The sequence below is a fragment of the Vicugna pacos genome, chromosome 7 (genome assembly GCF_048564905.1).
Source record: "Vicugna pacos chromosome 7, VicPac4, whole genome shotgun sequence".
Taxonomy (NCBI): Eukaryota; Metazoa; Chordata; class Mammalia; order Artiodactyla; family Camelidae; genus Vicugna; species Vicugna pacos.
In genome coordinates, this window is record NC_132993.1 from 18,912,189 (window position 1) to 18,924,507 (window position 12,319).

A 12,319-nucleotide genomic window follows, 5' to 3' on the forward strand; every position below is an offset into this window, starting at 1 on the left:
TCCATTGCTTTCATTGCTAGAAAGTTCTTTCCGTGTTCATCTGACAAATCTTTATAGAAGCTATTCCTAAGTCCCAGACCCGGCCTTCGGTTCTGGGGACAAACCAGACAGGGTCCCTGCTCATAGGGAGCTTAGGTTTAAGTTGGGGGAGGCGGGGTAGATAACGCTCTGTATACAAGTGATGAAGAGATGGCTGAAGAGAACAGCTTGACAGTGAGGAAGCTCCAAGAGGCAGAGGGTGGTGGTTCTGGGGCTTCTCTGAGGAGGTGATTTTTGGGGTGGAGACCTGGGGACCGAGGGGTCAGCCATGGTGATGGTGAGGGCAGGGGCTCTGAGGGCAGAGGAGTGAGCCTGGGAAGGAAGGCCAGTGGGACTGAAGCGGGCACTGGGGATGGACCTTTGTGTCCACTACATAAAGGAGGTAGGAGAGGAGGAAGGAAAGAAATGGGGACCTCCTCCAGCAACACAAACCTTCTGTCATCGTCCCAACTCCCTTGTGTGCAGCCGCTTCTCACCTGCTCCTTCTGCCCAGCCTGCCATCCACCCCCTCTTCTGGCCCTGGCAAACTCCTCCTTAACCACTGAGATCCAGCTCAAAATTTCCCTCCTCCGAGAAGCTTGCCCAGACTCCCGCCAGTGGGCAGAGGCGCTGCTCCTTTCTGTCCTCTGCAAGGCTCAGCCCCTCTGCCGGCACTTCTCCCCCTCCTCAAGGTGGCGACTAAGGGAATGGGTGTGGGAGGCCGACCCAGCCTGGCTCCGCCTCGCCAGCTGTGTTATATGATGTGGGGAATTCATCTCCCGGGGCTGCTCCAACTAAAGACCACAAACTGGGTGGCTTAAAATCACAGAAATTTGTTGTCTCTTAGTTCTAGAGGCTGGAAGTCGGAAATCAGGGTCTTGGAAATGTTGATTCTTTCTGGGAACTCTAGGGAAAACCTGTCCATGCCTCTCAGCTAGCTTCTGGTGACGGCTGGTGGCCTTGGCTTTCGTTGGCTGGTAGACACCTGCCTACAATCTCTGCATCTTCACATGCCATCTTCTCCCTGTGTGTCTGTCTTCATGTGATGCTCTCCTCTCTCTCTCTTCTTCTTAAAAGGACACCAGCCAGATGGGATTAAGGGCCCATCCTAATCCAGTGTGAACTCAACTCACCTAATAACATCCGCAGTGACTCTATTTCCCAGTAAGATTGCATTCTCAGATACCAAGGGTGAGGACTTCCACAAATCTTTTGGAGGAACACAGTTCAACCCTGGGTAACTTTAAACTGTTTCCTCTTCTCTAAAACATGTTTTTAAAAAAATCTTCCTCATAACATGAAGGTTAAATGAGCTAATGGGTATCTAGGGTGTCCCATGTTACTTAATAAACATTCAAAAAGGTAGATGCTAATGTTAGTAATACGGCCGGTCCATTATGAGTTCTAGGTAGAGACCACATCTTATTCCTTTTTCTTTTTAGTTTTCAGTGTCTAGTACACAGTTTGTGCACATTTTTGCTGTCTGAATGAGCTGCTTCCATCTTAAAGGCAATATTAAGGTCAGAGGAGTGATTTTGAACATCCCTGTCCCCATCAAAGAAAATGCATTGGGAGAAGAATTAGGCGGTGGTTCAAACTCTCTCGAACGAGTTTTTAATGTGCTCTGGATGCTTAAAAGGTATCTCAGAGTGTATTAAATCATGAAATCCAAAAATGCCTCCAAATTATTATCTCAAAGTATCTTCAAATTATTCTCAAAAAGCCTCTTTTAAATTCTATGAGGGGCAGGGAAAAATATTGTTAATTAATCTTTTAATTAATGCTTATCATAAGCAATATATCAGTCCTAGGGAAAATTTACGAGGCAGCAATGCTGTATTTTTAATGTGCTGCCTGTACATTTTATGGTTCATTGGAGCCCTTTGTGTCATCAATATGATTGGTACATTTATGTACATTTGTAAAACACTTTGGAGCATACTTTTACTATTTTAAGTGATTATAAAGGTTTATAGTTCTTTGCTCTTATGACATCTCCAGCCATATCTGTGGTTTTTGGTGCCAAGTCCTTACTTCAGAATGTAACCTCCAACTGCAGCATGATTTTTATGGAGAAAATATGATCTGCTTTACAATGACTCACTTTAGGGGTTAGTTTCCAGGGGCAAAAAGTAGAGAAAAGTGATTAATTCTCTTTTAAAACTTAATTCCATCCCATCTCCTCTCTCTCACTTCCCTATTCCTCACTCTCTGCCCCATGCTGTCTCTGGGTGCAGGCTGAATTAACTGAAATAGGATGCATCTCAACCCATCCTAAAAGTGGGAGCTCTTTGTAAGTAGGGTTCCAGTTTTCTGTTACATTCATCTTGAGGTCCAGTTTCTATCAAAGTTTGTGCATGTAGTGGGCTTAGTAAATGTTGGATTTTAATTGATGGCCTGTTATATTATTAAATATTCCAGGCAAAGTCAATCCCTAAAAAAAGGATATATAATATTTACTAAGCATATATTACATATTTTGGCTATAATATATATAGCTAAAATATTTGTATAACAGGTACATAATGTATGTATGCATATAAATGCAATATATGTTATGGCTAAAACATGTTACTTTTTCCTTGCATATACATAAACTATCTCTGGAAGAATGCAAAAGAAATGAGTGGCATTGCTTGTCGGCGGGTGGGGTATGAGTGGCTGGGGGAGCCGGTGAGGGGAGTAGTCACTATATTCCGTTTAGACTTTTTATCTTAATTTCTGTTTTTTAAAAAAATTTTTTTTGGGAGGGGAGGTAATTAGGTTTATTTGGTTTTGTTTATTTATTTATTTTGATGAGGGGCTGGGGATTGAACCCAGGACCTCATATATGCAAAGCATGCTCTCTACCACTGAGCCATACCTTCCTCCCAGTTTAGACTTTTTGAATATGTGAATTGTTCATTCGTGTCTGTAAACCATATCTAGATATGCATTTTTTGTCATTGTTGATGCTTCTCTTCATAAAGCCATAGGCTGTGTTTTTCAAGGGTTCACATACAACTTCCCAGTTATATCATACACTCTACAAGTCTAGGATTATCATTCTCATTCCTTCTTTATACTCCAGGATCCCAACTAAATGTGATGCTTGCCTAGGTCCCCAGAGTTACTTGAGACATAAGCCACCACCTTAGTGTTCATCATTTTTTCAATCAGCAAACATTGGTAGAGCTTCTTCTAGAATCTGGGGAGCCGGCAATGGATATAAGGTGGAGCTTCTTTTAGAAGCTGGTGGAGCCAACAATGGATGTAAGGTGACATCTCCCTCCAAAGCAAGGGCAGAGGTGGGGGCAGGGGTGGGACAGACTTAGGTGCCACCATTTATTATAGTATGGCAAGAACCTAAAGGGGACATGAATACAGTGCCACAGGGGAGAAAAACTCAGAACACACACTTCACAGATGGGGCACTTTTGAGCTAATTCTTGACAAATGGACGATGCTCAGGTAGAAACAGCTTTCAGTGGAAGGGCGTGTTTCTTCCGGCTAGCTGGGAGGAATGGTTAAGAGCATGTGCATTTGACTGCTCTGGTTTTGAAGCCCAGCTCTGCCACTTACTAGCTATCTGCCTCTGGGCAAGTTATTAAGGTTGTTTTCTTAAATGTAAATAGGAAGAAAATAGTTCCTTCCATACAAGTTTGTTATAAACATTAAATAAGAGAATGCTTGCAAAGCACTTCAAAGCCTGGCACAAGGTAAGTGCTCAGCAAACCTTAGCTATAATTATTAAACTTACCTGGTACAGGAAGAAAAACATATCTTTTTTTCTCACCTTTTAAAGATTGAAGTATAGCTGATTTACAATACTGTGTTAGTTTCAGGTGTACAGCATATTGATTCAGTTATATATATATTTTTTCAGTTCTTTTCCATGATAGGTTATTACGAGATACTGAATATAGTTCCCTGTGCTACAAGTAAATTCTTGTTGTTTATCTATTTTATATATAGTACTGTATATCTGTTAATCTCAAACTTCTAATTTATCCCTTCTCCCAGCTTTCCCCTTTAGTAATCATAAATTTGTTTTCTATGTCTGTGATTCTGTTTGTAAATAAATTCATTTGTATTATTTTTAGATTCCACACATAAGTGATGTCATATGATATTTGTCTTTGTCTGTCTTACTTCACTTAGTATGATATTCTCTAGGTCTATCCAAATTGCTGCAAATGGCAATATTTCATTCTTTTTTGTGGCTGAATAATATTCCATTGTGTGTGTGTGTGTATACACATGTATGTGTGTGTGTATATATACACACACACACACACACACACATATATATACACACACACACATACACACACATATATATACACACACACACATACACACACAAACACATAACTTCTTTATCCAGTCATCCAGTTAATGGATACTTAGGTTGCTTCCACGTCTTATCCACTGTTAATGGTGCTGCTGTGAACATTGGGGTGCATGTATCTCTTTGATTTAGAGTTTTTTCATCTTTTCCATATATATGTCCTGGAGGAGTATTGTTGGATCATAGGGTAACTCTATTTTTTGTTTTTTAAGGAAGCTTCATACTGTTTTCTATAGTGGCTGCACCAATTTACATTCCAACAGTGTAGGAGGGTTCCCTTTTCTTCACACCCTCTCCAGCATTTATTATTTGTAAACTTTTTGATGATGGCCATTCTGACTGGTGTGAGGTGATAGCTTATTGTAGTTTTGATTTGCATTAAGAAGAACACATCTTCAAGGACTGAGTCCCAGGTTAGAAATCTGGGGAGTCCCAGGCTCACTGACTCTCTGTGGCCCGATGAGTCCCCTTGTGTTCAGTGCCCTACAGTTCCAAGTAAAACCTTGCTGCCACAGGTGGATTTTTGGTTTCGAAAGTGGAGGGGAAAGCACTGATGAGTTAGTGGTGGAAACGAGAGTGGTCTTGGGGAATGGTCCTCAGTGTCGAAGCGTAGGGTTTGGGGACGTGGGGCATCCAGCAGGTGGGGGAAGCCTAGGAGCCTAGGCCTGAGTATGTGGTCGGAATAGTCAGAACACAGTCCTCAACAGCTGCAGAGACAGTGCAGTCTTTTGACCTGCAGGAGGCGACTGCTATTACAAAGGCCACGTTAGTCGTCAGAAGGGGAAAGGGGTGCTTTTTGTGGGAAGTGGGCCCCAGGGAAACGTTCTGACTAATCCTGGGCCCAGGCTTTCTTCTGAAGTGTCTGAGCTGTTTTACCGAGTAAGCTCCCAGTCCGGATAGAACTCGGATACAGGAATGCCTCGGACACAGTGACTGTTAGACCCATCCTGAGAGGTGAAGCAAGCTGTGAAATTCACTCTCCTGGGGCTCCCTGTGAAAGCAGGGAAGAACACTGCCTCATTCAGAATGAACTAGGTACAGTCCTACCTTAGGACAGAGGGGCAGACCTCCGGGTCTTGACCCTCACACCCTCCTACATGCGTTACCATCTCTGGGTCTAGGGGGCAGATCCAGGGCTCCGCTAAAAACAGCACAGAGAATGCGTCTACAAACTGTCCCCCAGTGGTTTGAGGGTTTACAACAACCTGGCGGTGCTCCATGGTAGAACACGGTGTGTTCGTCCCTGGAGTTAAAATGATTTGCCACATCAACCTGTGTGCAAAGTCCAGGAGAGACTGAGCACATGATGAATAGTAAGAATCATGGTAATTAGTAATAGCTGCAAAGAATGTATTTCTCAAAGGTTTTCAACAACGTTTGCCTCTGGAGTTTTGAAGCATCTCTGAATAGGAGTTAGGGCAGATATTCGCCCCACCCCCCGCCTCATTTTGCTGATAAGGAAACACTTCCTGATCAGGGACTTTTCCCATATCATGAGTTAGATGATGGTAAAACAAAGAATAGAAATACAACTTTTTGTTTTTAAATTATCCTTGGAGTTTGATTCATTTATCCAACCAGTATTTCTTGAGCACCTCCTGTGGCCAGGCACGGTGCTAGGCCCTGGGAGTGGACGAGTGAACACAGAGAGAGGTCCGTGGCCTCCTGGATCTTTGAGTGCCATCAGGAGGCCAGAACTACACAGAGAGAAATCAATCTAGAAATGCATGAACCATCCCTGCTGTGAAGGAAGAGGTGTCAGGAAAGAACTTCTGAAGCGCGGATTCTCTGAACCTGGAATTTCATTCAAGCCTCTGAGCTACTTGATTGTCAGGATTCTTCCCAGTGTGAGCTGTGGGCTCTGCACTGTCTCCTGCTGCACAGAGGCAGATCCTACCACCCCAGCTGTGCACTCTGAGTGTGTAAATGTTATCACAATGCCCTGGTGATGGGGGAAGAACAATGCTTCAGAGGTTAATGAAGTCATGGGAACCTCCAGTGCTGCGTCCCAGCCCCGCCCTGAAGCTGTCATTCGTCCATATCTGGCCAGCTTGTTTATCTTTGCAGATCTGCAGCCCTGTCCCTGTGGGTCCTGACAGGGCTCCTGTAGCTTTACTCACCTCTGGAGCAAGGAACAAGGTCACCTGGACTTGATCTTTCCCCTAGATGGAAGGCCCCCAAATGAAGTGCATCCACCGAAAACAGAAGTAAACATGGGGTCGGATAAACCTGGGTTTTGCGAATCAAGCTACCAGGAAGAGTGAATAAAAACCTTTAACAAATACCAACCAGTTAAGGCAGTTTGGAAGATCTTTGGGAATGAGAAGGGGAGAGTTGGGGAGCAGTGGTATAAAAACACTGGGAGTGGTACAGCAATTCTGACTTTCGCAGAGGGAGTGGGCAGCCCATAGATATGAAAGATCCGGTGATTAAATGAAAAGTTCTTACACGTGTTTAACTTCAATGCAGGGCATGGTCTGTGGCTCATGTGTATCGTATAATGAGGTTTCAGTAGCAGAAAATTGTAAGGCTGAGGCTGTGTTAATTTTTATTTGAGTTGAATGGGCTTCTTTGGGGAGACAGGGGTGCAGGTTTTGACAAGTGTAGGAGGGGTTGTGTGGGTAAACCAATTATTTCTTGAATTGAGAAAAACACTCATCGCCTGGTATGAACTCATTGTGTGTTTTAGCTTGCTCCTAGGGGCAGATATGTCATCTTAACCCTGTTTATGAGGCACAGCAGGCAAAATTACAGTACAAGGAGGATCACTATTCATTCACACATTTATTCACTCTCTGAGTAGTATAATAATTTTAGGAGTCAGGCTGCTGGGTTCGAATCCTGACTCCACTAAATAGCTGTGTGATCTTAGGCCAGTTACTTAATTTCCGTAAAAGCCTCAGATTCTTATTAATAAAATGGGATTAATAACTGCATCTCACGAGTTTGTTGAAAAGACTCAGTGAGGTGACGCATGTAAAAGCCCGAGCTCCGTGCCAGCACACGTGGGAAGGATCAGCAAACTCTAGATATTATTCACATTGATTTTATTATCAGAAGCCAACTTCAGCCATGTTAAGTGTAGAATGAACACACAAATAAAGAAAGTGAGCCTCTTGCCCTCCAGGAAAGAACTCACAGTGTATTTGTATATAACTAACAAAAAAATACGTGAACTCAGCGAGTTAAGGTACTAACCTGAGGCAAGGGGAACCCAGAGGAGGAGATGATTATGATCTGAGAGGTAGGGGCCAGATCCCAATAGGCTGTATCAAATCTGAGCCTTCAAACACTGACAGGTGGAAAGTAGGTTAATTCCAGGCACAAGGAGAAGCAAAGGCAAAGACAGATTTGAGAGCGAAAGTGAGCGACGGAGTTGAATCTAAAGAGCCTTCTCCCTCTCAGTGGGAGAAGATGGAAATGTTAGTTGGGGCCAAAATTTGGAGGCCTTGAATGCTGGGTTTGGGAATTTGGGCAACAGGAGAGCAGCCAAGAGCTTGAGCAGGTGAGGAATGGGATCTGTTACATCTGATTCCAAGGACAACACTCTGGTGGCAGGTGGAGTGGAAGCAGGAGAGGAGGTGGAGAGGTTACAAGATGCTGAGCTGGGTACAGAGGGGACCTAGACACAGCTCTTTCCTCAAGGTGCTCAGAGCTCACGGGGGAAATTAGACACACGCATGTCAACATCCAGGGAGGAGGGCCACACAGTAAAGCGACATCTACCTTCAGGGGATGCAGGGACAAAAAGGTTTTATTTCCTCATCTGCAAAATGGATTAATGGTAATGTATTTCCACCTCCAGACTGTATGATGATTAAATCACTTTAGGAAAGTAGTGTTTAACACGTGCCCAGAATACAGGCAAAGCCCCACGCGGTCCTACTCAAGCACACATTTTGGCCCTGGTCAGCCTCCAGGGTGGAAGAAGCTAACTGTGTGCTGTTTTACTGCACCAGGCAGAGGAATGGTGGGGGGCGGCAGGGAGGAGGATCAGGGGCTACGTGGGTGATGAGACTAGAGAGCAGGTTGGGTGTACCTATCAGGAAGACTGAGAGGAAGCAGGTGCCTCGGGCTTCTTTTATTTCCAGTTAATTTAGGAATTGATTCTTATCTCCCTCCCTTAGTCCCTTCTCCATGGTACATCTCCTTTTGCTCCTGCTGTGTGACCTGTGACTTTCTGAGTTGAGAGATCCACAGACTGTGACCCAGATGAATGTCATGAATGTGGATAATTCATGCCCAAGCCATGGGCTACGTTAGAACAGTGGCTGGAGTTCTAGACTGGTTCTGGAACCAGTGCTGCTTACCAGCTGTGTGAGGACAAGTCGGCTCAACTCTCCAGGCCCCAGTTTTTTCCTATGTGATGATGGCGTTGGGCCATGGCCTCTAACATCCACTGAGCCCCCAGGGTTTCCCTGAATTTGAAGTGTTCAGGAATTCTGAAGATTACAGTTAGGTGCTAGGCCGTGTCCTGGGCGCCCTGATACAAGCAGTCCCATTGCTTTTGATGAGAAGGGACAGCCTGGTTTTGCAACCCACACCCCTGGCTTGCATGGATGCAACCACAGTGGGAAAACCTCCCCACCCGCTGCTCTGGGGCACGACCCGCTCTTGTGATCCAGAATGTAGAACTTCTGGGAGGGAGAATGTCTGCAGAGGAGAAGCGACAGGAAAGAACACAGAATAATTGCCCTGTTGCCCCTGCTCCTCACAGGAGTGAAAGCACTAGGAAAGATGCAAGCAGTGAAGCAGCTCTACTAACACAAGAATATTCCCTTCCATTTGTTGAGTGTCCACTAGGCATCATGAACTCCCTCACTTTTTCACAGTGATTCTGCAAGATTCATGCTATTACTTATTTTACAGAGGAGGAGGCTCTGGCTCAGAGAGGCTAAGTAAAAGCCCAAGGTCACACAGCTATTAAATTGCAGAACAGAGATTCAAATTCCAGCTGACTCACTCCAAGGCCATTCCTCATCTGCCATGCAGATAGCATCCCAACCCCATACTTTCAGCAACAAAGTTCTTTTGCCTGAGTAGTCCTTCTATCTCTGCTTCACATCTCATCTGCTGTGGTTTCTCCCTTTCCACTGGCTTCTTCCTGTCAGCTTGTAATCATGGGTGCCTCTCCAATTTTACAATGAACCAGTACACACAAACTTTTCCCTCGACCCCACATTTTCCCTCCTTCCTTTCACATCCACACTCAATGGCTCTGTTTCCTCAGCTCCACACACTCCCCCAAGTTATTGCATGTCACTGAAATCACTCAGGGTAAAATTCCCAGTGACCTTCTCATTGCCAGATTCAGTTGGTAGATTTCAGTCTTTGCAGCAGGTGACACAAGACCACCTTCTTCTTACTAAAACATTCTCCTCCCTCTGTTTCCATGGCACCCTTCTCTCTCGGTTACCTCCTAGGCAGCTCCTCATTCCGCATCTCCGCTTCCTCAGCCTGTTCTGTGAGTGTTGAAAGGCTCTGCTTCCAGCTTCTCCCCTTCTCACCGCAGAGCTTCCTGGGCTACAGGAAGCCTTGGCTACAACCCCTGCCTGTGCACTGTTTCCTGTCCTGACCTCAGACTGAGCTTCCATGTTACAGACAGAACTTCTAGACATGGCCCCTGAGTGCCCCATGGGTCTTCAGGGTCAACATGTTCAAAATGGGACTCATCACTTTCTACTTCCAAACTTAACTTTTCTTATCTTCTCCACCTCAGTTAGTGACATTCAATTGTGGCACTCAGATAATCCACCCAGTAACGCAAGTGGGAAACCTAGACTCCCAGACTCCCTCCATGGCTTCACGCCCTCAGCACGCCACACACAGTGCATGACACACCACGTCCACACTGATGGGTCACTAAATTCTATCAGTTTTGCCCCCCAAACATCTCTGGCATCAGGCTCCTCCTCTTCTTTCTCACTGCCACTGTCTGAGCTCAGACCCTTCAGGGACAGGTGCGTCAGCCTCCCAAAGCGCTGTGCTCACCCCTAGTCTCGCACCTGCCCACTGAGCCTTCAGCCCACTACAGCTGGAAGGATCTTGTTCTGGAAGGCTAGTCTTGTCTCCTGCAGCTTATTATTCTTTGGGGATTCTCCGTTGTCTAAGAATCTCACCCCATCCATCTCTCCAGCCTCATCTTCCATCACTGCCCACAAACCCTGCACTCTGCTTAAGGCAAAACACCTGTCTGCAGTTCTCAGGTCCCCTCTTCCCTTTCACACATTGCTTCACCTGCCTAAAGTGCCTTTGCTTTCACTCCTCCCCTGTGAAGTCCTGCTCCTGCTCTAAGACCCTGCTCAGGAGCCGTCCCTGACCTCCCGAGGTGAAGCTGAGCCTGTCCTGCTCTCTGCTTCCCCCGTGTCTGCTGGACCTCAGCTCTGCTTGTGTACAGATACTGCTTCTCTCCTGAGAGGGCGGAGGCTGTGCTGCCCGCATTTGCATTCTCAGCGCTGTGCACAGAACCTGCCATAGGATGCTGTTAGAGTAGATATTGCTGAAGAAGAATAGGTAAGTGTATGACTTTGGGGAGAAGATGCCCATCTTGAACCTCAGCTAATATTCATAGAATCACACAACTTGGCAGTCAGAGATAAAGCCCAGCCTCGGAGATAAAATGCAACCACTTCTTTATTTAGCCTTTGGAATTGAATGCCTTCTTGGGGGAGGGCACCACTGTACTAGGTACTGGGATTTAAAGATGAATGAATTACCACTCTGTGTCCACAAGGGACACAGAGGTCAGGGATTAGAAAACTGAAGTAAAAGCATGCTTGGCACCTTCTGAACAGGTGCTGTGGCCCGAGGATGTGTGCTTTTATTTTTTATTGGGAGGTGTGGTGGCTGGAGGCTCTGTCCCACCCCAGATGCAGATGTGGTGACTGGAGATTAAAGTCATTTGGGATGAGGATCAAGAGGACTTTATCAAACCTGTGTTTAAGGAAGAGGTCAGCAACATCACCAAATCCCACATGGGGCCAAGAATCATGACCCCTAAATTTGACTGACAGGGACCATGGGAAAAACCACTTTAAACCTTGAGCTGTAGGTTCCTGTGTAATATCTACCAGTTGGCATTCATGTTTGCATTCCGTATCTGTATCTGTATCTGTACCTATGATGTGATGTGCTGTTCTGAGTGGTCTGAGGAAGCAGATGAATAGTAGAGACCCCACGTTAAGAGGTTGAAAGCATGTGTCAACGTCATAAAAGTTAAAGACTGAGGAACAGTCTTTACTCCAATAAATTGGAGAAGAAATTGGATGTGAAAACTAGATGAAACATAGGGTCCTGGATAAGTTCTTGGACCAGAAAAAGTGTATTAGCCAAAAGGGTTACAAAATTTGATTGAGGTCTAAAACTAGCAAGTATTGAATTGATGTTAATTTTCTTATTTTGGTCATTGTGCCGTAGTCCATGTTTTTTTAGATCCGAACCTTAAAGGAAGCAATGTAAAGGGGATACTGGAATTCTTTGTCCTCTTCTTGCAAGTCTCCGTAAGTCTAAAATTATTTCAAAGTAATATGTTAATAAATTTAATTGTCTAATGCCAAAAAAAAAAGTTGAAAGTCTTGGGGAGCTAATGCATGCATACATATAACCAAAATGTAATAAATCTCAGAAGGATTATGGACTAGCATCTACAGAGTGCTTTGGCTTTTGACTGTGAGCTCAAGTATTCTGGGCCGGTGAACTAGCTAGTGGCAGCACTGTGTTAAAGGGGGCCAAGGGCTCAGGCCATGTACCTGGGGCAGTTCTGTTCACTCACTGACTGTGATCTCTAAGCCTGGCGAGACTCATTCCTGAAGACCCCACCTGCATAAGGTGGGGGGAGGGGGCGCTGCTGGATACTGGGGAGGGTCCGGTGCAATTCTGGTTTTGCTGAGTCTTCGGCTGCAAAGAGCTGAAAGAGCTGCCAGTTTCCTATGCCTAGGTGTCTGCTCTCATTTTAATTCTGCATGATCTGGT

The 12,319-nt window shown here is 45.1% G+C and overlaps 1 long non-coding RNA gene across 2 annotated transcripts in view; it reads left to right on the plus strand.

Annotated features, from left to right (window-relative positions):
• LOC107033372 (uncharacterized) overlaps positions 1 to 12,319 on the plus strand; it is a 28,953-nt gene that overhangs the window by 14,975 nt on the left and 1,659 nt on the right. For both annotated transcript variants that reach the window (XR_012074679.1, XR_012074678.1), the window contains exon 5: positions 11,765 to 11,847. This is a non-coding gene — a long non-coding RNA (uncharacterized lncRNA). The remainder of the gene's footprint in view (positions 1 to 11,764; positions 11,848 to 12,319) is intronic.